Source organism: Felis catus, chromosome F2, assembly GCF_018350175.1.
Source record: "Felis catus isolate Fca126 chromosome F2, F.catus_Fca126_mat1.0, whole genome shotgun sequence".
NCBI lineage: Eukaryota > Metazoa > Chordata > Mammalia > Carnivora > Felidae > Felis > Felis catus.
In genome coordinates, this window is record NC_058385.1 from 29,612,848 (window position 1) to 29,638,666 (window position 25,819).

General features: G+C 41.2%; 1 protein-coding gene across 2 annotated transcripts in view; it reads right to left on the minus strand.

The window, feature by feature from the left end:
- The window catches only part of PAG1 (phosphoprotein membrane anchor with glycosphingolipid microdomains 1), a 145,609-nt gene that overhangs the window by 32,234 nt on the left and 87,556 nt on the right, over positions 1 to 25,819 (minus strand). The window lies entirely within an intron of this gene.

The following is a 25,819-nucleotide window of genomic DNA, read 5'->3' on the forward strand; positions in this document are numbered from 1 at the left end:
AGCAATGGCTTGACATTTCTTTGGTAGCCGCCTAAGGGAAGCACACTACCTGTGAGCACAAGAGACAGGAACCTGGAAACCTTTAGCGTCACTGGCTGATCCTGTTATGGAGGGGTTGCTGCTGAAGACAGCAAGAGCCAGGCATTCATTTGAAGAGCGAGTTATAAATCCTTAAGGCCATCTGTCAGTGTAACCTGATTACTTTTCGTACATACCAAACGTATTGATCCACACAGGAAACGGGAAAGCTGACCCTTTCAGGAGGAGGGGTCTGTGTGGCTCTCACTTGTCTTCAAAAATACATTAAACTTACACTACAGAAGTAACATCGTTTACTGTTTATAAAAGCCCCGTCGCCATTTTGGTTTTTTGCCTTCAGAAAAGCCAAAAGGTAAGAGACTTTGATGGATGAGGAATAACTTCTAAGGTTGCTTTTGCTCATATCCTGACTTGAAAACCAATTGCCAAGGTTTTTGGTTTTTTCTTTTTGTTTTTTATTTTTTAATGGCAAATCTCAAGACAGGGAGGGAGGAGAGGGAAAGGGGGAGATAATGATTGATTCTCAGAGACCAGAGGAGGTACACAGGTAAAAAGGGGTTTCATTTTGCATAAGCAAGTCTTCATGCAAAATGTGCAGTTTTGGCTTTAGGGTCTATATCTCCTGTGCCTTCCATGTTTGTTCATCTGATCTGAATTCAGAGCTCCCTGAGGGTGGGGATGTGTCCACTTCATCTCCCACCCTATTCTCAGCATCTACAATAAACTGGAAAGTAGGAACCAATCAAGAAATTTTTATTGAATACTTATTTCTGTAGGAACAATGAGGAGTAAATTCCCAAGCTGACTCTCAAAATGCAACTTGAATAATTTATAAGGCAAGGGAGAGGAGGAGAATAAAAGAGACGAGCACATCAAGCAAATAATTAAAAAATACGCCAAGTATGTCTTAAGGCAAAGCCTTAACTCGGGAATGAACACAGCCACCTGGCTTCTTTGTCCTGTCATCGAAGCAGCTGAACGTCTCTCGAGAAAAGGCACAGCAGTGACAATGCTGGTGTCTGTGTGCATGGCTGCTCACCAACTGTAGCGTCCAAGCTTGGTGTTCCTCTGACCCCTTCTCAGCAACCGTCTTTCATGCCTTCCCGGCTCGTCTAGCCCTCAAAAGGTGCTAAGTCTTACATGTCTCAAGGGAAAGAGGAGCCTTAACTATTCTTGGCTCTTCTTCCCACGTTTTTCATCTGATGAAAGCCTCACCATTCTTTAGATCTCAGTGTAGTGTCACTTCCTTGGAGCGACTTTCCTGACGATGCACTTCAATCCCCTTCCCCCCCGCACTGCTTTAGTTTTAGGCCTGTTTCATAAAAGCCTGAAGAAGCTTTCTCCTTTGTGGCATTATTCAACATGGAAATGAGGAAGCTTTGCGCTGTCTCCTCCGCCGGCCTAAGTTCCAAAAGGCGACGCCATGAACAGACCTATCCGGTTCACAGCCGCAGCCCTAGTGTGCAGCACACACAGTAGGCATTTAATCATCCGAATGAATACACAGTTGAAGGAACTAACAGATCGGAAGAGAAAAGGCATCCATGAAGGGATGGATATTGACCAGGCCTTCAGAGACAGGAAGGACCAGAAGAAACCCCTTTTCTCAGTATTTTCGAATGATGTTGAAATTCCATGGGGGACGTGAGGAGTTCCAAAAGTCTGCTTGTCAGGCTACCAGGCAGACGGACTTCCACGGTACTGGCTCCATCCTACTAGTGATCATCTTGACCCTACCCAGGTCCTGAAGAGACCTACCGCACACCAGTTTTGACTCAAAGGCTTGAAATTAAAAACACTGAAAACGCCTGAGCACATGCAACACGTCAGCCACTTTCTGCACGTTATGCTATTTAATCCTCATGGGCCTTTGGGGTCGGGCCACTGTATCTACTTATGGATGAGGAAACCAAAGTTCAAAGCTAAGTACAATGTCTAGGGTCATGCAGCTCTAGGTTTCCTGACTCAGTGTCCCTGGCACTTTCTACCCTAGCCTAGTGCCCAGCAGTGTGTTCTCACAGATGGGGCGGTGACCATCCCCATGGTGTTCATAATCCCCAGGTGGCTGCCTGTCCGGGACACAAAAGCCTCACCCTCTTGGCAATCTGAACCTCTCTCTATCATGTCTTTAGCACCAGAGAGAAGAATGTTCCCTCTCTTCGGGTTTGCCCACTTCTCATTCCCAGCCACGCATTCATCATGTGTCCTCCTTCCAAGGGATCGAGAATACTTTATGGCCCTTGCCCGTGTCTTGTGAGGATTTGGTGTTAGCACGCAGGCCAGTTTACTGAGGCCAGGATTTCACAGTACTGCTCTGTTAAGCATTGTTTTGCACTGGTTTCATTTGGCTTCTTGGGCACGGTGATTCAGCCACCTTCTCGTTCATAATAGTACAAGACTTAACCAAGAACAACTTCATTGTCTTTGCTGTGAGGTTCAGAAATTTACCCTTTGACATAAACGTCTCTCAAATCCTCCATTCATGGCTGATGACATTTAGGTGATCACATTCACTAGTTGGTTGGACCGTGGTCGGACAGCTAATTATAAATGCTCCAGTATCCATCACACGCCGATTAGCTTTTACCAAGCCCTCACCCGAACCGTGCTGCCTCATTGAGACAGCACATCAAAGGGTGCTTACCCTGGGAAAGGTAAACTCTCAAGATGGAAGAGATGCAATTTAAGAGGAGATGGCAATTTGTCGCGTACCAGGGGAATCCCACTTTGTAGCACGGGTTTCACTGTGAGCTACAGCAAGGCTGGACAAAGCAGTCGGCTGTCTCTACCGCACCTTCTGATGTATTTCTACTTGTTCATTACCGTAAGCTCGGCTGACTTCAGAGTTCCTGTTTTCCATGGATGCCGGCGAGCATGTGGCTCAACGTGCCACCCGGCGCCTGCTCCACCACGGTCATCTTCGTTCTCATCTTGACTAAGTTTTATTTTTATTTATTTATTTTTTAAGTTTATTTATTTTGAGAGAGACAGAGACAGCATGAGCAGCAGGGGGGTAGAGAGAGGGAGAGACAGAATCCCAAGCAGGCTCTGTGTCGTCAGTACAGAGCCAGACACGTGGCTCGAGCTCATGAAACTGAGATCATGACCCGAGCCGAAACCAAGAGTCGGACGCTCAACCGACTAAGCTGCCCAGGAGCCCCTCTTCTCGACTGTATTTTAAAAACACCGTGCGTCCTTTGTATTATAAAACCAGCAGACAACAGACTTTTTATTGACTCCCAAATCTTCCAAAAACATGCATGTGGGTCACTTGCTGCTGTTACCGGGAACTACTCGGGGCTGGGACTAGCTATGTTAGAGTAAGTCAGAACTTGTATTTGAAAGTGGAGGTTCTCGGGGCTCATCCTCAAGACTTTCTGCCAGGAACAGGCTATAGAAGATTCCCCAGCTCTGTGCAGAGAAGCGGCCGGGCAGTGGTTCTAGTAGGGCAGCGCTTCTCAAAGGTTGGTCCTGGTCCAGAAGCCTCAGGGTCATTTGGCAACTTGTTAAAAATGTAGAATTCTGGGTTTCCCTGAGGCTTATGAATCAGGAAGTCTGGGGTGGGGCCCTCAGTTTTTAACAAGCCCTCCAGGTGATGGTGATGCAGGCTGAAATTTGAGAAGACTGTTCAAGAACAGCACTTCAGTGTGTCTACAGATCACCTGGGGATCTTGTTAAGGTGCAGATTCTGAATTCTGCGTTTGTAACTGGCTGCCAGGTGAGATCTAGGCTGCTGGCCAAGGACCATTATTTGGAGTCGTACTATAGCGTAGACGTTCATCTTCCCTCCAACAAGGATGGAAGGGCCACCCAGCCAGATCCCTAGTACTGAAGCTTGGACTTCGTCTCATTCAGAGTTATGTGAAAATGAGGTCACAGAGCCCCTGCATCTTAGGACTCTCTTCATTCCCATATAAGTACTAGCTCTTTACCAATCCAGGGTCCCATAAAATGGCAGTGAGTGGACACATCATCTGTTCTTTTCCATGTAATTAACCAAGCCCAAACCTCTCGTGCCTCAGTTTCTCCTGAAAAATGAGGCCATTTATAAAGTTTCTTTCCAGCTCTGAGACTCTATCATTTTATGAAAGTAGCCAGAAATTCCTCAGGTCTAAAATAAAAATTCAGGACTCTCCACCCAGAGGGACTTGCTGTCGACTCAGCAAGAACGTGAAATTCTCAGTGTGATCAATAGTTTCAACTCCCCAGACAGCACAGTCTTAGAAATTCCCTGGAACACCTGACAAGGCTACAGCAGTTACAGGAATGTTAGGAGGAAGAATCGCAGGCAGCCTTTTTAGTCCCATGTCCAGTGCCAGGAATCCATCCCAACAGTGCCTGACCGGAGAGACCAGCACCAAACACTGGCTGCAGGGATGACTTAGGAGTCTCTGACTAGAGTCATCAACATCTAGTTGGCATAGTTACACATCGATAATTCCTATTTATAACAGCCTTTAAACAGAATGCAAAGACAAAACCAAAAATATGCAGATGGGCATACACAGGTAACGGAGAGAGAAAATGCTGCTGCTGGAAGCTTCTGAGGCTTTTTAAAGAGCCACATGCCCAAATTTAGGAAGATCTTACACAGAAAGCAAGTCTGAAAGGCATCTATCTAATTTCCAACCTCAGTACTTGATAAGCCTGAAGAGGTTCCAAATGTAATAGAACATTCTGGAGAAGTTCTCAGTCTCTGTTTTTAAAAATAGTTCTTTGGGTTGGTTTCATTAGTTGCTTGACGAATACCTCTGATGTTTCTTACTCTTTAACACCAAGGCACAAAGTGTATTTTACTCTTTGACACTCTGTAATTCATTAAAAAAATAATTGCTAAATCCCTACTATACACTAAACACTGTTTCATCTTCTAATCAGCCCTTGAATATGAGACTAGACTGGTTTGAGGCAATTTAATTGCAAAACTCAATATGCAAGAGGGCAAAAGTGTTTTGAATTAAGGTCTTAATACAGAGCTATATTTTGATCAAAGATTAAGAAAACCCATTGTTGAATTCCATGCATGTGAAATCAGAAAGAAACAAAAAGCCACAAGCCCTTTCCCTTCCACCATATTGCATTAGTCACAATAACTGCAGCTTGATTCTGTGTAGCCTGGTGGCAGAGGCCCCATGGCATGGACACAGCTGCAGTGCCCTTGGACTGATGTTGTTTCAAGCTGAGAACTGTCCTCAATGTGTCTGGTGGATTCCAAAGACAGCCTTTGCATGTTCACAGGGGGCGAAGGACCATTTCCCTGCACGCACTCAATCACAGTCAGGGTCGGCCAGCCCCTGGGGACAGGCCAGATTTCAAGGACCAGGGAAGGCACGTGGAGAGCCTCACCATGTCCCTACTAAGTGGGAGAATAGCTGCTTTCACTTTATGGTGAGAGGAAGCTTAACAAATATTCACGCAAGCGTGGGCATGTGCATTTAAAATCTTACGAAGGCATAAATTACTGGAACAGACCAAGTCAGCTGGTAAGGAACAGGGAGGGGAAGGAGAAGGATGAGAGGGGTGAGGCCAAAATGCAGGCACTGTGTGTCTGAGGTAGGCAAGGGGAAGAGATTTGGGGGCCTTTTTTTTTGTCATTTTACCGACAGCTGGTCTTAACCCATGGGTTACTTTGTGAATTTAAGAATGACGTATGTACGTACCTGTCTACATCGATACATTTATTTTCCTTTCTTCCTTTGCCCAATCTAGGGAAGATAAAACCATACCGGCAGAGGTAGGGGACCAGGTATAACAGAGTGACTACACCTTGGAGATTCTGTTCTTACAAGGTCTGACGTGACCAAACAGGGAACTCCACAACCGGAATGAGTCACCTCCTTCGGAAAAGGTCCACGCTCATTCCAGAGCCACTCGTATGCTAGGCAGCCAGAAGACTCTGGACTAGATAGAAAAGGCAACATGGAGTGAACTATAGGATTCTGAGGACAGACACGGCAGGATAGAAGAGTACTGCACTTCTGAGTAAGACAGTGTTTCCTCAGCTTGGAGGGAGGAGTATTTTGGCTGTGACCTTCCCGAGTAACTACCCCTGATGTATTAAAGTGCACGGTTCCAGGTCCCTCCATCCACTGGCCTCATCGCTTGGCACATGCCTTCCTTCCCAGGCCTTGGGAGAGCGCCAGCCATTGCACAGATGTCCTCCAGAACCCTCTCTCAAGTCCTGCTTCACAACACCCAGGGCACTTGCTATGCTGCCAATGCCCAGGCCTGACCCTCAGATATTCTGACATGATAGAGTTGGAGTGGGGCCCAAGAATCTGTATTTTTAAATGTTTTTTTTTTTTAACGCTTATTTATTTTTGAGACAGAGAGAGACAGAGCATGAACGGGGGAGGGTCAGAGAGAGGGAGACACAGAATCCGAAACAGGCTCCAGGCTCTGAGCTGTCCGCACAGAGCCCGACGCGGGGCTCGAACTCACGGACCGCGAGATCGTGACCTGAGCCGAAGTCGGCCGCTTAACCGACTAAGCCACCCAGGCGCCCCATGAATCTGTATTTTTAGCACGTATCCTAAGTGATTCTGAAGTGAGGAGTTCACCGAAAACCCTTGGCTCAGAGTTTGCTACGAGCCCAGTGGGAATCCTAATGAGGTGGAAGTCACTCATCAATTTTTCAAAAGTTCAGAAGCCCTCAAAACTGACACAGCATTTGGCCAGGGAAATCACTGTGGGAAGAATTAGGGAAGGACGAGAGGAAATGTTTTTGTAAACATGGCTTCTATATGCTGTATCGTTTCTATCGGTTCATCCCATGAAAGGAAAACTCGAATCCCGTATTGAGTCCCAGTGTACCAAGAGGTAGTGAGACTCCAGGGAAATCCACAGGGGGATCTCCGCAGGGCACATCCTCTCCTTACAATGTCATGTAGCTAATGTGATTATAAGACCTAATGAACTGAAACTAATGCAATTTTGAAAATCTTCATAGCTAATGAAAATCACATCTTCTCCCTCCAGATTTCCCATTTTCTCTGTTTGTAAATCATGAATAAAATGGAAGTTATGGGTTGAGGCTGTGTTTATGGAAAGTCTTAGTGTAATTTGGAGAGGGTTTTTTGTTGTTGTTGTTGATGTATGTATTTTGAGAGAGAGAGAGCATGCACAAACGAGAAAGGGGCAGAGAGAGGAGGGGAGAGAGGATCCCAAGCAGGCTCCATGCTGTCAGCACAGAGCCTGATGTGGGTTCACTCCCATGAACTGTGAGATCATGACCTGAGCCAAAATCAAGAGTCGGGCACTTAACTGACTGAGCCACCCCAATGCCTCAAATTTGGAGAGTTTTATATTTTGAGTGTCACAGTGGCTTCCAAGATGAGGGATCGCATTTGGAATTCACATTATATGCCACAGTATTAAGAGATGTGTGGGAGAGACCCAGAATATGGTTCCTAACACTGACATTTTAGAGATAGCCTTCTTCCCCTGCTGATGTCAAAGCACTCTGTACCTTAAATAGTCAGTGTAGTCCCTCTGCCCCAATTTCCATTTTCTCTGAAAAGCAGAGAACAAGAAGAGTCTTCAGATGGCACAGTAAGAGCTAATTATCAGGGTAAGGCTTTGACATCCCCCACCCTGCATTTCTTTATGCCATGTTTTCACCTCTTTGGGGGAAGAAACATTTCAAAGGCTTTAAACTGAGAGGTAGGGGAGTGGCCTAAGGTGGCAAGCTTCACAGGATGGGAGAGGCACGTGGTAGAGATGTGCTGTGGTAAGATCCAGAAAAAGGTGCTGGCCTTTTTGGGACGCATCTTCTGCGTGTCCAAGTTACTCAATTTTAACTCTAGTAAGAAAAGAAATACAGATATTTATGGAGTATAAGGTAAAACTATTAGTAACTCAAAAAATGGAACATGGGAACTCAAAGAACTTTTGCACATGGAGTCAAGAATGTGAGTTCACTCTTCTCTGCCACTGAGAGTCCGAGTGGCTCTGCTTGTGCTGAGAGCATAGACTGGACCATGTGAGTGGTGCCTCCTAGAGGTGTGGGGGGTGCACTGCACAGCCATAGCAGCAGCTCTGTAAATGCATACTGTGGGAAATGTAATAGTGGGATCTGATCTCGAGAGGATCATTCCTTTATTTCTCATGCCTCTATGACAGAAAGACTTCAAGAAAAATATACTTACATAAGGAACAAGAAGATGTGTTTTCAGGACAAAAAGAAAACTCATTAAAAAAATCAAAATAGTGACTGACATCTAGTTATTACTATTGGGGAAAGACGTTAGTATTTATCATTTCAATCCTATTGGATTAAGTAAGCTAGGCCAGGCTTCATTCCACTTGTTTTTGTAAGCAATTATTTATAGTGGATATGAGACTTCTCAATACTAATTGTAAAACAATACATTGCTATGGCTGAAATTTAAGAGAAGCAGTTAACCTTTTTTTTTTTACATAACTTTTCTTAGACCTTTCTTCAAACTCTTTGAAATCCGACTTCATTTTATTTCCTGATATACTGGAATATTATATCAGGAATAAGCAAATTTTAGGGACAACTGGTCCACTAGCAGTCACCTACGTCCTATATTTCATCTTCTTTTTTTTTTTTTTAATTTTTTTTTTCAACATTTATTTATTTTTGGGACAGAGAGAGACAGAGCATGAACGGGGGAGGGGCAGAGAGAGAGGGAGACACAGAATCAGAAACAGGCTCCAGGCTCTGAGCCATCAGCCCAGAGCCCGACGCGGGGCTCGAACTCACGGACTGCGAGATCGTGACCTGGCTGAAGTCGGACGCTTAACCGACTGCGCCACCCAGGCGCCCCTCATCTTCTTGAGAACATGATTAAAAACAATCTGAGACATTCCGAAACATTCACTAATCTATCACAAGTCTTTGATTCTGCAGCCAGGATCCATCTAAGACACCGTGATTTCAGTAAAGTCCTCACACTATAAATATTCTCCCAAGACTGTTTCATAGTACTACCACCATAAAAATTGTAAAGGGTAGGGATAGGCTGAAAGATCAAATTCCAATCTTTCATTTCCTAACAGAGTTGTGACCTGATGCCTTTTTCCATAACCTATTATTGGATATGGCTTTCAGGTGGACTGAAGGACAGTGTCCTACCCTGGTTAACTGGAATACGAACATCCTCCATGTTGTCACTGACGTGGTCCTGTTGTCATGAATGAGGGCTGCATTAGGTAGCAGCTGAACCGATTGACTAATGTCTTAAAGAAGTGGCTATTATAAAACAGTAATATCAGAAACTGTCATGATTTGCTTATCTTCATCTTTTGGTAAAACTATTAATGACATTGTTCTATTGTGTACTACATAAAGCTTGGTGTGTTTGTGTGATAAACTCAGAGATTTTAGTGCCTGGAAAAGGTTTTTTATCCTGATAGCTTAGTTTGCCTTTTTAAATAACTCAACTATACATACGAAAAGTCATATTTCCTTTTCTCTTCCCTTCTCATATAGCTGGCTGGAAGCTCAAAGATGTAATTATCCTCAATTATCGCAATTACCATAGTCTAGCTTTTTCTTTCCTCTCTCTACACCAGCCCCAAATGCAAGTTTTTTATTTCATACATTTGGAAGAGTCTTACATGAATGTCTTTATTATAACAACCTCACTATTTCTTAGAAGTAAATCTTAATTTCTAAATACTGCATACATGAAGTTTTAAATTTAATTATCATGAACTATTTATAGATTTTTAAAAGTTTTCAATGTCCAGAATAGGTTTTAGAGGAAGAGACATTTTTTAAAAAGCAAAGTAAAAAAGAAGGAAAAAGGAAGGAAGGAAGGAAAAGAAGACTTTCCCACTACGTTAATCTTTTGGATCGTAAGTTCTGATCTTTAAGGAAATGTTGAAAGAAGTATCCAAATGATATATGAGATGCAAAGACTAAGATAATTAAAATCAAACCAACTTTATCCTAAAGGCTATACAGAATTATTAAATTCCTCTGAATTAGACTAGAGTTTTCAACCATGGCTACACATTAGAACCACTTGGGAAACTTTTTACAACATACCAATGCCCAGGCCTTCAGTTGGCTTCAGTTGAGCAGGGATTGGGCCTGGACACTGACATTTGTAAATGTGTCCCCATAGCATGTGAATATATAGTTAGCGCTGAGAATCACTTAGCTAGACTCTTCATTCATGTTTCTAAACTCTTAACTGGGACCTGCTACTTCATGTTATTTCTTGTAGTACTGAATCATGGCATAGTCAGGATGTGACCGTGTCAAACAGATATAGCTCATTGTTCCTCTCTCCATATGAGTCCACACTGGTAACCACATAAACCAAGTTTTCTGCACATGTATATCCTCAGAGCTTGGGCCAAAAGACAGCATGCATAGAGTCTATTCCAGAAGGTGGCATTTGAGCTTGCAATACAGAGACCCAGACTCAGAAGATGTGGGCCCTGAGTCATGTTGTCTGATTGTCCGCTGTAATGTCTACCTATTTTTCTCTGCATCCCTCAAACACTAATCTAAAAGCTGTATGGCTAAACATAATTGGGTAAATTAAAATAGAATTATTTTACAGTATATTCAAATATGAAAATTTCACCAAGAAATACAAAAAAGTTCTCCTGGTCCATTATTCTCACATACCACTGGTTTTAGATCACATGTCAAAGTTGACCTAAAAAATACATTCATTATCCTCCACTTGCAAAATGACCTATAATTCTTAGAGGAAGAGCGTCCTGGCAATCAATGCATTATTAAAACAATATCTTTCTTTATGCTTTAGGCTACTTTAACTTTTCTCTTGATGTCCATTGTTTAAGTGGACACAATACACTTTGTTCACCTCAGTTTGACAAACATTTATTGAAAGACTACCATGGCTTTTTCTTTCTAGCTCTTGAACATAAAGAGTTTGTCCTTACCCTGGATCTTTTATAACTAGCTGTTTACCTCCTGGAATGATCATCCTTCAGGTCATAACAGAGCTGCTTCCTCTCCATTTTCTTCTATCCTGTTCAAGCATCATGTTCTCAGACAAATCCACTCTGAGCAGTCATTCTAAAGCTCTCCTGCCCATCCCTACCTCAGCCTTATCCCATGATCTTCTGTTCCTTTCCCTATATGAAAGCATCTTATATACTGGCCTTTGTATTTATGGTTGCATGATTCCCTTTAGAATATAACCTCCATGAGCACAGGCACTCTTTGTCCGTGCAGCTATAACTCCAAAACCAGCAAGAGTGGCAGCCACTCAGCAAATATTGACAGAGTGAATGAATGCATACCTTTGCAGTCTGACCAAGAGTGTTCTGAATACAGTCTTATATTCTTTAAGGTTGAAACTACTGATGTTAATAGATCATAAATGAGTATGTACAGTTGCAATTTTAACATGCAGTTCTCCAAACAATATGCACGTACTGGGATTTTAATCAGACCCACAAAGCCAGCCACTTTTGCAGAGAAGGTGATACGCACCCTGTGCCTTGCTGGCTCTAAGCTTCTGCCAGAGAGCTTCTCTGTTTGCACATCTTGCAATGTTGGCTGTTTCTTTCAATTCCCAACAGAAAGCAGCTAGACATTAATGTTTGAAACTGCACTTCCAATCTTTTGTTGGGGTTTCTTTAGACCACTTTATTGGGGGTAACACCGTGCTTATTTGGCATAGGATCCTCAGTGTACCAAGGAAAAGTTTTTGGATCCCTTGTTATTGGTCATTCCCATACACGTCTGGCTTGGGACAGGAGTTACATTGCAAAAAGCATCCACTTCATGTTGGTGGATTTATTACAGCCTGGGATCTTTTGTCAGTAATCTTACCCTTCCATCATTACCACATGATACTAATAGATCTGGCCAGGAAGTCAGCTGTAATATCTTCAGGACAAATCCTACTGACATATGGAATCGACAGTTGGACACTACCTCTATTTTGAGGCGCTTCTGTTGGGTCTAGATTAGCACTTTAAGCCATATTGATAACACACTCTGCCAGCTTTCCAAATATGTGCTATGCTTGCGTGTCAGCTCCATTCAGAATCTTCAATATTTCAGTTATCCATTCAGTAGAGAAAAGTACACTGGATATCACTATCAAAGTCAGCTACGTTTGTATCTTGTGAAACATGCAGTTTCGTGCCCTTGCCTAGAAAAGGCACCTGATAAATACTAGTTCCTCCTCCTGCTTTCCTCGCTATTTATATAAGAAGAAGAATATGCATCTTAAAGAAATTCAATGTATATAAAGTACTTAAATCTATAGCTTGTATCTGATTATTTCTCTTTTTAAAAAATGTTTATTCTTAGAGAGAGAGAGCACAAGCAGGGGAGGAGCAGAGAGAGGGAGACACAGAATCTGAAACAGGCTCCAGGCTCTGAGTTTTCAGCACAGAGCCCAAAAACAGGGCTCATACTCACGAACCGTGAGATCATGACCTGAGCCAAAGTCAGACGCTTAACGGACTGAGCCACCAAGGTGACACTGATTATTTCTCTTTTTAAATAGAGTTAAATTCAAATGGTAAACTGTAATCATTATCAATATCAGAATTAGCTGATTCAAATGAAGAAAGTTTGCTCACACTATACGGTTCTAAGAGATGGTGTTATCTTGCTTTAACCACATCCAATACATATAAATTTCTATTTATGAAAGAGTGAAATAAAATGAAATGACATGGATATTTTTATAAAAAAATACTATTTTAAATGACCAATTCAAATTTGTTTAAAATATAATTCAATTTCAAATAGACTTTTATAGAAACTTACAGGAACCTATGTAATGCATACAGTAGGCCATAAATAGTCACAAAGCCAACACATAACTAACCATTATTTCTCAGCAATGATCATCCAAGCCTGTTCAAAACTACAGGGTTGGGCTGATAGGAAACTTTGTAGTAAGTGAGTCAGGATGATTACACCTGAACCCAATGATTAATCTTAACGTCATGAGTGGAGGCACAATCAGACATGGGGTTCTACTGTGTGAGAGGAGGCACTATGAAGTCTTCTTGCCAAAAATGCGAACCTGAACTGATTAACCCTCTAGATATAACCACCAGGATTTTACTCATTTTTGTTATTGTTGTTGTTTTACTTCCATCACTGAAATGATCAAATTACAATCAAGGATTTTGTCTCCCTAGGTCAGTTAACTCACACTCACAAGATTGTGAGGTTTCTGATTACGTTTATGTATGTGTCTATCTATGAACAAGAAAGAACAAATTTTATATATGCCACTTGTATAACTATCCATAATGACTGTCATCAATGGGTCAACTAAAATGCCATGGACTTGTAAGGAAATGAAAATGACAAACTGTGGCATTAACCATACACTGAGAAGACACTCCTAGGGCCTTTCTTGCTCCTTTCCATGGTTGTGTAATTTTGTGGTTCTTCTTTGAGGTTCAGTCTTAGCCCCTTTTCCTTATTTCCATCACATTTACTTCCTGGAGTCTTACGCAACAAAATATGTATTATGTACGTCCGACTTGGCACTTTTTATGGCAGACCATAGAAAAAAGGCAATAACCACAACATTATTAATAACACAGGAGATGTACATGGGTTCAGGGGTCTGACAGACACAGGCTAAATCCTGCTCCACTGGTAAATCACCCCATGATCATCCCATGATCCAGGTGGAGTCTCTCAGTCTGAGTCCTTTACTCATCTACGAAGACCCAAGAGTCCTCACCTTCCCTCACCCCACAGGGCAGAGTTTTTTAACTCTAACTTCAGAAAACCACAGCACACAGGGCATGGTGGTTAACACTCAGCTTGAAGTTCAGGGCAGCCATTATTATCACCTTATTTTTGTGTAATACTCCAGATCTTATCAAACATTTTCACAGATTTTACTTTTTGACTAGCTCAACAATCTTATGAGAAACCTTTAAGGCAGCGTTCTCCTTCTTTTAAATCATTATTGGTGTTTTACAACAAGGAAACAATAGACCAGAGGGAGTAAGAGGCTGGCCGAGACCCCACCTAACCCAGGAAAACAGCAGCGCCATCCCTGTCTTCCACTCTAAATCTGATGTTCTTTCCTCATGGTATTGAAAATGCAGTATTTAACACACGGTATTAAAAAAATGTGGTTTCATACAAAACGATGTTCTCATCAGCAAGCCAGGAACGCAAAGAGCACACAGCTGTCCCAGCTACCAACTCCAATGCCACAGCGGCCTGGCGGGTACTGCAAACACAGGGGCAGGCCAGATGGGAATTCACCACGCTGAAGTATTTTCTCTTTCGCAAAGACACGTAATGTTTCTGATTTTTCTTTAAAGAAATGTTCATTTCTTTTAAACAACTTGTTCATTCTATCTTCTGCTTTTTTGCTTAACTCGAACTTAGTAAAACCACGGCACACGGGACATGGTGGTTAACACTCAACTTGAAGTTGGGGAATAACAGCGTAGGGTGGAGCAAACCATGACTCCACACCCTCCCACTTTGGGTGCTGGTTGCTGTTCTTTTAAAAGGCATGACATCCTCTCGAAGGGACAAAGTTCTATGGTCTTAAAAGGTAGAATGGTGGTGTATTACTCAGTGTCAGCCTGTGAGAACTTGCATTAATACTGGAGATGTAGAAGACAGAACCAGTATTTATGTCTTACTAATCATCTAAAATCTGAATAAGACCAAGTATGCCTCCTAAATCTGTCGATGGCTTTCATTTGAATAGGGTTTCCGACAGCTTTCAAAGTGTGTGTTTTAGGTAAAATGTTTAATATACTGTAAATTCTTTATAGTAACAATACCAAAAACCTCAGGATCTCCAGGGATCTCTGAGACTGAGCATAGCACATGTGCATTTAATTTTTATTTATAAAAAATCATTGCAGTAATTTAAGATATTTGCAGGGTAAACTTCTCTGAATTGGGTTCAGAAGCCTGTATACAACTTCTAGTTTGCCAAACAAAGTTAAAAAATATGGAATTCCCCTTAAAGATATTAGGTATAAACAGAGCCATCAAGTTGAGAATAGCAAGCCCCAGATGGTCTATTAGTATCAACAAAAACCACTGTCCTTGCCAACATGAATTTCATAAAGCAGAAATCACTCTCAGGCATGCACAAACAGACATATCACGTCCATGAATACTTATTACCATATGCTCGGTACCAGGTAAGGTACTTTATTACACGGTCCATAAAACATTACTTTAAACACAAACACCAAGTGTTCAAATGAACTGTTTACTCTTACGGCAAAGGCACTGCACTCCCGTGTCTTAGGGTGAGACAGGGTGGTGATTATAGCTGGGACCGACAGGCTTTAAAAGCAAAAGCAAGGCCATCAGCAAACGTGTTTGTGCTGGGCTGTCTTGAATGTTTTAACTTCTATTCTCTTTTTCTTTCTGATCATCTAAATTTCCGGGAGGCAATGTTTGTGTTGTTAATAACCTAATGACTATAAATATGATGGAGCGGCCATGTAAACCTAAGTGTCTTTGTACAATCATTGCTGGGGAGGCTTCTAGGGTTTCAGTAGCTCTTCACGCCCATCACTCAGAGAGGAAGAAAGTGAGACAGGTAAGGATGAGGACCATCGGTCTCAATCACTCCGCCTCAAGAATCTTCTAAAATCATGAAAGGAACTGCAGTACAGTGGGAGCTCGGCACCTGGAAATTAGTGTTATCAGGTGGACATGGCCTTTTGAGGGCCTTGGGGCTTCTGGAGGTGGATGGCTGGCTAATAGAGGCTGGATTTGGGATGCAGAGCCCAATGATCATCTGAGATCCCTTTAAGGAGCTTAGAAGCACCACAGATGTAAAAAGCAGACACCATCCTCAATCAACATTTGCCATTTTTCTATACTACACGTTCTTGAATCACCTCTGATGTCCTATTTATTTCAAAGAACATAGATTTTTTTTTTTTGACCCAGTTCACATCACTGATTAGAGACAGTCTAGCTGTCAGATAAATAAATCTCCATTGAATCCAATTTATGGGATCCAAGAGCAGTTTTTGGATCAATCTGGAACTATATGGGGCTACGCTGGTTTTGTGAAAATACTTATAAGGCAACAGTGAAAGAAATCAATAAAGATTTATTAAGGTTTTCATTCTTTGCATAGGTTTAAAAATGGGTTCTAACCCATTAAAAGGGCCTTTAATATTTTTGGAATTGAAATACTATACTTTACTATCTCTATTTTTTTTTCTTCTCATTAAGTATATCTTTCTTCCGGGCAGCTGTGAAGATGCCTGGCCCCACTGCTAGGTTTTGTCAGACTCATCAGGTGACAATTCCTGAATACTGTGCCAAGATACACACGCACTCATAGGCAGTGAGCTTTTCTCTACTTATATTACTTTTCTGCAACAGGGAAAGAAAGCATAACATTTATGTAACCTTTGTGAATACCATTTGGTGGTTCATCTGATGCTCTTTAAAATAGGTAATTAAAAGAATCTTGCTGAAACTCTGGTTTCTAATATATGTAAGAAAAAGTTAATGGCTTCTACTTACTGAACATCCACTATCTGCCAGACACTTTTTAACTTGGAGCCTCATCTAGAAAAATCAAGTTACAGTTAACTTATTCTTCACAGGACTGTTGCGAACCATAGGCAGGTGGAGAAGGTTGTGTAAGTGGTTACAATTCTTCTCTTCCCTGCATCCTCACCCCTAGCAATATTCTTTGTGGCCTCTTACAGTAAAAAATGCTGCCCATTTCTCTACTCTTAATTCTCACTTAGCCTTGCAACTCACTTTGTCTAATGAAACGCAGTGGAAGCAACAGTGTGTCGATTGTGAACCTCACCCATAAGCTTTGCGGGTTTCTGGTCTCATTCTTGGAAGCCTGGGGATCCTCTGTGTGACCCCCTGTATGAATAAGCCCAGACTAGCCTACTGAATGAGAGGCAGGTGCCCAGGTATCCTCACTATACCCCCAGCTAGGTGCAGACACCTAGCTGACTGTAAGATGACTACAGACACATACGTGAGCCCAACTGAAACCAGCTGCCATGCTGGGCCAGCCCACACTATAAACCTACAGAGTAAGGAGTCCAGTAAATGGCTGTTGTTTTAAGCCATTAAGCTGTGGGGTGGCTGTTATGCAGCAAAAATGAACTGACACAAAAGACATTACTCTCTTCACTGTACTAAAGAGAGCTACAGAAGGTAGCAACTTGTTTAAGGTCACTCAGATGATAAGTTATAAAGCTATCAGATTATTACATCTGTCTTATGGGCCCACCCAATTTGATGTAAATGATGTAAATGCAAATGAAAAAGTACATGCTGAGTGCCTTCTAAATGCTCTGTGTTGGGCTAGCCATATTTCCTATATTCAGGAAATTTTACAATCTCCATTTGGTTTTTCACTAAGGAAACCGCAACTTGACAGTTTCACTCATGCTATTATTTTCATCTCGCACTGTTTGTTTTCCAGGTTTGAACCTGCTCAAGTCATCTCTCAGAAATCTCCCTTAACGTCCCAAGACAGAATTAGAATTTCCATCTGTGGTTGATTGCAAAAATAACCACAATTACTCTACTCTTTCCTTCATCCTCACCCTTTGTAATAGAACTTTTCAGGACTATCCATCAAGAGATAGAGTCTATTTCCCTAGCCCTTGGACCTAGACCCGACTTGTGACTTGCTTGGCCAAGAAATGTGGCAGAAGTGATCGTGTGCCAGTTCTGAGATGAGGCCTCTGAGATGAGGTGCCTCATAACCCTGCATTCATTCTCTAGGTAACCCTAACTCCCTCAAGTGATGAAGACTAGGCTAGCCCTGTTGAAGGATGAGACAGAATGCTGAAGGATGAGAGATAACATGGACCAGAGTTCTGTCAACCAGGTTATCCCAGCCCACACCCCAGACACGTGAGAGCCCAGCTAAGATTAGTAAAGCCAAACCATAGCTGAACATTGTTGTGTGTGGGAGCCTGGTGGGGACCAGAGGAATTCCCCAGCTAAGTCCAGCCTTCATTGCCAATTACAGAACTAATGGTCATACTGAGTCACTAAGCTTGTTATGAAGCAAATGATAGCACAAACAGATCCTTCGTACTTTAAAACTTAAAGTACCTTTAAAGCTTGTTTTTGGAACAGCACATATATTCAATAAGTGTTTATTGAATGAATGAATAAATGATCAAATATCCAATTACACAGAGATAAGATTTCTGTGACAAAACAAAACCCTGGCTTTTTACTTTTATTCTGAAGTGACTAACTTTTTCTTTCCTGGCTGGGAGGCAGAATGATGTATAGTACAGGGACTGAAACTTACCGGATGTGCTCAGTAAGTGTTAGCTCTCACTGATCTTGTATGGGAACTAAAAAACCACGTAAAACAAAAGCCACAGCAAACACTGTAGCACTAAGGCATGCAATTTCAAAATCAGGGCAAACTCTCCTGGTATTTGTGAGGTGGAGATTTAGGGCAAGGGACATGCTTTTGTTCCTTACTACTGGCAAACTTCTTTCTCTTTGGAAGTAGACAGCAGTCCCCTCTTATCCATGGTTTGGCTTTCACGATTTCAGTTATTCACAGCCATCTGTGGTCCGGAAGCAGATGACCCTCTGATACGTTGTCACAAGGTCAGCAGTAGCCTAATGCTACGTCACCATGCCTCAGTCATTCCCATCACTGCATCTTATCCAGAGGCCTTTTAGCATCTCTCATCATCATCACCAGAAGGGTGAATATAGTACGACAGGGTATTGTGAGAGAGAGAGCACATTCACGTAACCTTAATTATAATGTGGTTATAACTGTTCTATGTATTATTAGTTATTGTTGTTAATCTCTTACTGTGCCTAATTTGTAAATTAAACCTTACTGTAGGTATGTATGTTTAGGAAAAACATAGTATATCTAGGGTTCAGTACTACATGTGGTTTTAGATATGGACGGTCTTGGAACGTGTCCCCTGTGGACAAGGAGGGGGGCTACGGTTCACTCTTTAAGTGACTAATAGCTGCTCAAGTCACCCAGTTTCGAAGGGCCGGGGAGTTCTGCTGGACGGAGACCATCACAAGGCCTCAAGGCCAGGAGTCTCAATTTTTGCTGCATATTGGAAGCACCTGGGAAGTTTTAAAACAATGCCTCCAGAGATTGGTTTAATTAGTTTGGGGTACAAACTGCACACGGGGATTTTTAAAAGCCCCCTGAGTGATTTTATTGAGCAGTCAAGGTTGAGAACCACTATTCAATTGTTCCGGGAGTACTTCCATCAGTCAAGTGGTTATTATTCGATTTAACTTTCAAGGTAGACCTAAGTAACCTTTCTTTTTTTTATATGCCTCTACTCAAAATACAGCACTGAAATACTAGAGCTAGAGACTAATTTCTTATGGACAATGGCTGACTCAAAAGGAATTAAGAAATAATTATCAGATGAGTAACTTCCTAATGATTAACTCAACAAGCGTAATATGGATACTTGGCAGGATCTTAAGTGTGTTTAGAGGCCTTAAGCATAATTAGGTATTCAAAATTTTATTATCATAAACTAGAATACCACAAATAAGCTATCAATTATATTAAATAATAAATTCAAACTAAATTACATTTAAGTGTATGATCCAAAGGCACATTAACTGAAAAAATTTGGTTTGAGATGTACCTTATATTTACTTGTATGTACTTCATCACAAATTAAGGTATAGTTTAATATTTTAATAGGATTTTTAGTTCAGATTTGATGCGGGTATTTCAAGAAACTGTGGTCTTGTCTTCTTTTAATGCGTAAGTGACTCTCACGTGGCAACAGTATTATTTTCAGGGACTATTTCTTTTTTTGGCAGAGTTCAAAAATGCTGAGAAAATGATGGATAATCTCATGCTATGAACTATCATAAAGTATGCAAGTTGGCTTAGTGCCACAATTTTATCCTCAATAAATTCCATAGCTACGATCATAAACAGACCTGTAGCACACAGGATCAGAAGTTTGTACGCCACAGATTCCCCGAGAGAAAAATCTGATGTGGTCCTCTGACTTCCTAGAAATGGAAAATGAGGTCCAGAGAGGTTAAACAAGTCAAGTAGAGCCGCTAACCAAACGGCTGGGAATCCAGCCCGGGGAGCCTGAGCCCGCACCCTCTCAGCCCTCTGGAGACGGGCACGAGAAAGAAAAGCAACGCATGTGCGAGCCTGACACAAATGGCAGCTGGCTGGATCTGGCCCCAGATGTTGCCAACCCCTGCTACAGACAGCTATGTTCAAAGAGGACCTCGGCAGAAACAGAACCAGTTATCACTCCATACTCTAATTATTCTTGTCACAAAACAGACTGCAGTCAACTCTGCCATTTAATACATTAGCTATAGTTATTGTAATTTTTCTAGTTTACTATTAACTTTGTACGTTAACATGGTACATTTGTACCATTAATGAGCCAACATTGGTACATTATTATTAAGTAACGTCCATACATCATTCAGATTTCCTTCGTTTTCAGCACTGTCCTTTTTTTGTTTTAAGATCCCATCCAGGGTACCACATTAGATTTAGCATGCTCTATTTTTTTTATTAGTTCAACACTGTGTGTGTGTGTGTGTGTGTGTGTGTGTGTGTGTGTGTGAGAGAGAGAGAGAGAGAGAGAGAGAGAGAGAGAGAGAAAGAGAGAATGAGGGAGAGAATATGAATATCTCTCTTCTGTTTAGGCAAGTAAGAGCAGACAATTACTACTCTCATATTGTCTAAGGTAAAAGGGCATATTTTAATAAAGTAATCTGGAGTTTTAATTATGAGAAAAACACTGTGGAGACATTTAGATTAAAAGGAACTTGACATTTGGAGAGACCCAGAAACATGGTGTCTGATTTCAACATGGGTTAACAAAATCGAAAAAGCAAGGAATGGGGCAGAGTAGTGTGAGAACTTAACGCAATAAAAGGCAGTTCACATAGAACTAGAGTAATGCAGAAGAAAGAAGTAATATTGTGCAATTTGTCATTTTCTTTAGGGGAGTTTGCATTTTTAAAATCCACAGAAATGCAGTTACAGTTTCCTTGCCAATATTTGTATAAAACATTTTCCAAACAAGACTGATTCATCTTACTCTGAAATGAATTGTTAGATCACAACAGAGAATGTTAAAGAGTTTGCATCCCTTATAGAAATGCCAAACATTTTACTCTGCCTGATGCTGTACTATAAATAGGGAAATTCAAATGCTAAAAATGTTCTCCAAGTTGCCAAACATAGTTCTTCAGCATCTACTTCCTAGTACAAATGACTCATTCTTCCAAAGTTTGAAAATGAAAGCTAGTTACAACTCACAGAGAAATATTGTAGCTTACATCAATTAATTAAATGTAAAAGAGATTTCATTTATATGTATTTCTTTTTCCTTAGGTCCAATCCATTGAAATGCTTTTTCAGACTTTTACTGAAGCTTTATTAAAGAGTAGCTATTTCGATGAAGGTGGGTTTTTAAATGAACAATTAGAATAGTCAAGCAACATTAAGACTGTTGGAAAATAATGATGCTGATTGAAATCATTTTGAAATGCATTAGCTGCATTTGAATGTAATAAATGTAAAATTTATTTACTGTACTAAAAATAAGTTAATAGTGAAGTTGGAACATGAAAACTAATAAACTCACCTAAACAAGACAGTACAAATAATACTCCAGTGACCAAGAACACAAGGAAATGAAACTCTGAGAAATTTAACGTGATTAAGAAAATTAAGACTTAGGAAGAAGTCACCTTTTGTTGTAAAAAGAACAATAAATAGTGGAAATGCCATTGATTTATGGTTGGTATTTCAAAACAGTATATGTATGTATGCGTATCTTACAATAAGTAAAGAGAACATAATTAGTACGGGGCAGGGGAGGTTGCAACACATCTGAGGTCAGCACTCCCTGAAAGAGGTAATCGCTGACTTTCCCTGAGAGCTGGAACAGCAGATGTTCCTGTCATGTAGGGCGGGGGGCATGAGGCAGGCAGGGCAAGAGTGGTTTCATAACATTTTCTCCTAATCAACTGACTCCACCGGTGGCCTTTAATCTTCTTTCTGAAAATCACCATACCTCATATTATCTCATTACCAACCATTTACTCCAGAACAACAAGATTCTCTTTAAACTGCACACAAATAATTATTGCAACGTCTTGTCCAGGCTGCATTAAAGTCTTCACCTGTTTTGACTTGCATAGTTCTATTTTTGCAAGCCTCCATCAGATATGTTTTGGTTAAAAATTTTATGGTATACAAAACAGAGATGACTTAAGTACAATTATTTGATTTTAGATGGGTTATTATGAAAGTTTGTATTATTATGCTCATTTACATACAAACCTTAATAATTCTGAGTGTTTCCTATTTAACAAGTGATGTGCTATTTCAATGAGCTCTAAGATCCTTTTATAATAAAATACATGACTTTCAGACAAATTTTTGAAAAGGCATATTGGTGTATATCACATATATAAATATTTTCACATGTAAGTTTCAAATATATAGGTTCCAAATTATATTTAATATATTACAGTACCAAAACAGACAATAATTGCTTTCATTAGCTAATGTTTGAGTATTCAACATTTTGGAAAAACATAATCGACCTGTGATAATTTTTGTGTTTACTGTTAAAACAATGAGACAAGATAAAAAGGTTGAGGCTGCTGTTTGTAAGCGTTTCTCTGCAACAAACATATATTTTGTCTGATCTGACCATGTTGTTAGCTTGCCAACAGGAGCTTGAGGATATATATATTAACGGTATGGATGATACTTAATTCTAATAAATGAAAAGCCAGATTATATGATTGTCACTACTACTTTTTCTTTTTTTAACATTGAATTTTACACCATATTCCTTTTTGGGGGGGGAGAGAAAGAGAGAGGGAGATCTGGGGAAGGGCAGAGGGGGAGAGAGGGGGAAAAAAGAAGAGAGAGAGGGAGAGAGAATCTCAGTCAGCCTCCTCACCCAGCACAGAGCCCAGCACAGGGCTCAATCTCACAACTGTGAGAGCATGACGTGAACCAAAATCAAGAGCCAACCAAATGAGCCAACCAGGCAGCCCTACCATACATATTCTAATAAACTAATACAAAACTTACCAAATATATTAAGATATTTAAGATTCACAAAAAGTATGATATAACAAATACTCATATAACCACTACCCAATTTAAAACATAAAACATTATCAATACTATCATAAGTATATAAGAATTTTGACCAGATGTTTGAAGCTTATAATATAACATTGATACTTCTTATGCCTCTTGTCTCACTAATCAGCTATCTGGTGTGTGTATATATACACATATATATACATATATATATATACATACATATACATATATATACATATATATATACATACATATATATACATATATACATAGACATATAAATAAACAATACATGACTGTATTAATTAAATTTTTTTTTTCAACGTTTATTTATTTTTGGGACAGAGAGAGACAGAGCATGAATGGGGGAGGGGCAGAGAGAGAGGGAGACACAGAATGGGAAACAGGCTCCAGGCTCTGACCCATCAGCCCAGAGCCTGACGCGGGGCTCGAACTCACGGACCGCGAGATCGTGACCTGGCTGAAGTCGGACGCTTAACCGACTGCGCCACCCAGGCGCCCCATGACTGTATTAATTAAAACTGCATTGGAAACTTGCAGCATTTGAGTGAGCATATTTGTTCATCTGACTGTCATCAGTGGCTTTCTACGCTCTTAGAGGTCCTCCAACAGTTTTGTTTTCTTTAAAAATATTTACATAATCATGCTATTTACTAATACTTTAAAAAGAGGCCTTGGACTTGAACCTTTACCACCCTAACAGTGTAAAATCCCTGGGACACCTCTGAATCCCAAAGATCTTCTGAAGAGGCTGTAGGGAAACCCTGATCCAGGCTACGACAAAGGGTAAGAAGTTGGACATGAGTGGGGGACAAGGGGATGAGCGTCCTCAAAACTGAATGGATATAATGACAGCGTACAAGGGAGGCCACACAAATGGGCTCTGCTGTATACACCGTGCACCCCAGCACAGCAATCCAGACCTTGGCCTCCCACCACACAGCCCTCCAGGTTCTAGAGAATACTCCAGAGTCCAGAGAAATGAGACCCAGACACCTTCACATACAGCAAAGCAGAGCTGGTCTACAATGTGTAATGATTTAATAAATGAGGACGATGTATCCACAGCTACCTATGAAGCACATTTATAGACGGCCCAAATCTCTTTGGGACCAGCCTGTCACAGAGCCAAAATTTCTATCCAAAAGAGTAAAAGGCCACAAAATATAAACATCATGAGAAAAATTTGGTCTCAGAACTAGGAACAGTTGTTTCTGCAGGAAAAAATGTGTTTTTAGCTTAGGACCCTATTAATCACAAGGCTATGATTCTAGTTTTCTCTTCAGACTGTTCATCAGAAAGCACTGAACAAAACTTGGTTCTTTCATATTAACCATGAAAGATTTCACAGAATTCATTCTGCATACTAACCTCCCTCCTTCCTCTGTGTTTCCTACATTATATTCCCTGTGCCTCATTTTACCTTCACCTGTTTTTAATCCACTCTGTCTTAATGTGTTATATATTGTGCCTTATTCTTACAAACCCTTCTGGAGCAAGCTAGGATATAAACAAACAGTTGCCAGCTTTTCATAAAGATGAAAAGAGCTTAGAGATAATCCAGTTCTATCCTCCATATTTTACGGATGAGAAATCTGAAGTTCTAAGGTTGCAATGATTATTGGTTTAAAGACGAGCTGGAATTTAGGGATCCCAAATGTAGCTGACTGATCTTTCCTCAATACCTGATTACCTTCTGTGACACATCTGTTGTCTCTCCTTTTCTTTTCTTTTCTTTTTTCTTTTCTCCTTTTCTTAAGGCAGCACTGCCCAAGGGGTGCTGGTAGACATTTCTCCCCATCGGTGGGAATAAAAAATTTAGGAAATTCTGCATTCTACATCTTGCTCTGGAGAGTCCCAAGAAAATTCTGAGAAACCTGCAGTAAGTACATCGATTTAATTTCGTTTAACCCACGTCTCTCAAACATCTGATCGTAAATAAAACGTTTTTTCTTTTCTCTTTCAGGAGCAGCAGTAGGGAGCTGAACCTATTAACATCTCTCTTTGGGAAGTGCTGGGTTAAGTAAGACAAGACCGACCTCCCAAAGCCAGCTGTCTAAATCCTCACGGCGGGTGAGAGGAGAGTGGTCAAACATCCAACTGACTGACATATCAGCTTGAATAGCAGCGTCTCTCAATGTTGGCAAGTCCAACACTGCTGGCCTCACGGCTGGAGCACATCCCACCCAGTGAAAGAGGTGCGGAGGCAGAGGGACAGTGGCCGCCCTTGGTCTTCCTCCTACTGTTGCTGGGGGGACCCTATGCAGGCGTGCTGCGGAGTCCAGCTCACCCTGACGGCCGTGGAATGTAGTGGCTGGAATCCCGGGTTTACCACACAGCATTAACCTGTACCCACTCTGAATTCCAGAAGGACAGAAATCAAAAATGCTTCTCCTGGGGCGCCTGGGTGGCTCAGTCGGTTGAGCGTCCGACTTCGGCTCAGGTCATGATCTCGTGGTTCGTGGGTTCGAGCCCCACATCGGGCTCCGTGCTGACAGCTCGGAGCGTGGAGCCTGCTTCTGATTCTGTGTCTCCCTCTCTCTCTCCTCCTCCCCTCCTTGCACTCTGTCTCTCTCTCTCTCTCTCTCTCTCAAAAATAAAAATAAACATAAAAAAAACATTTTTTTAAAATGCTTCTTCCACCGATGTAAATAAACGCCAAGAGACAAGGGTGCACAGTTTGAAAACCAACAATGTAACACATCATG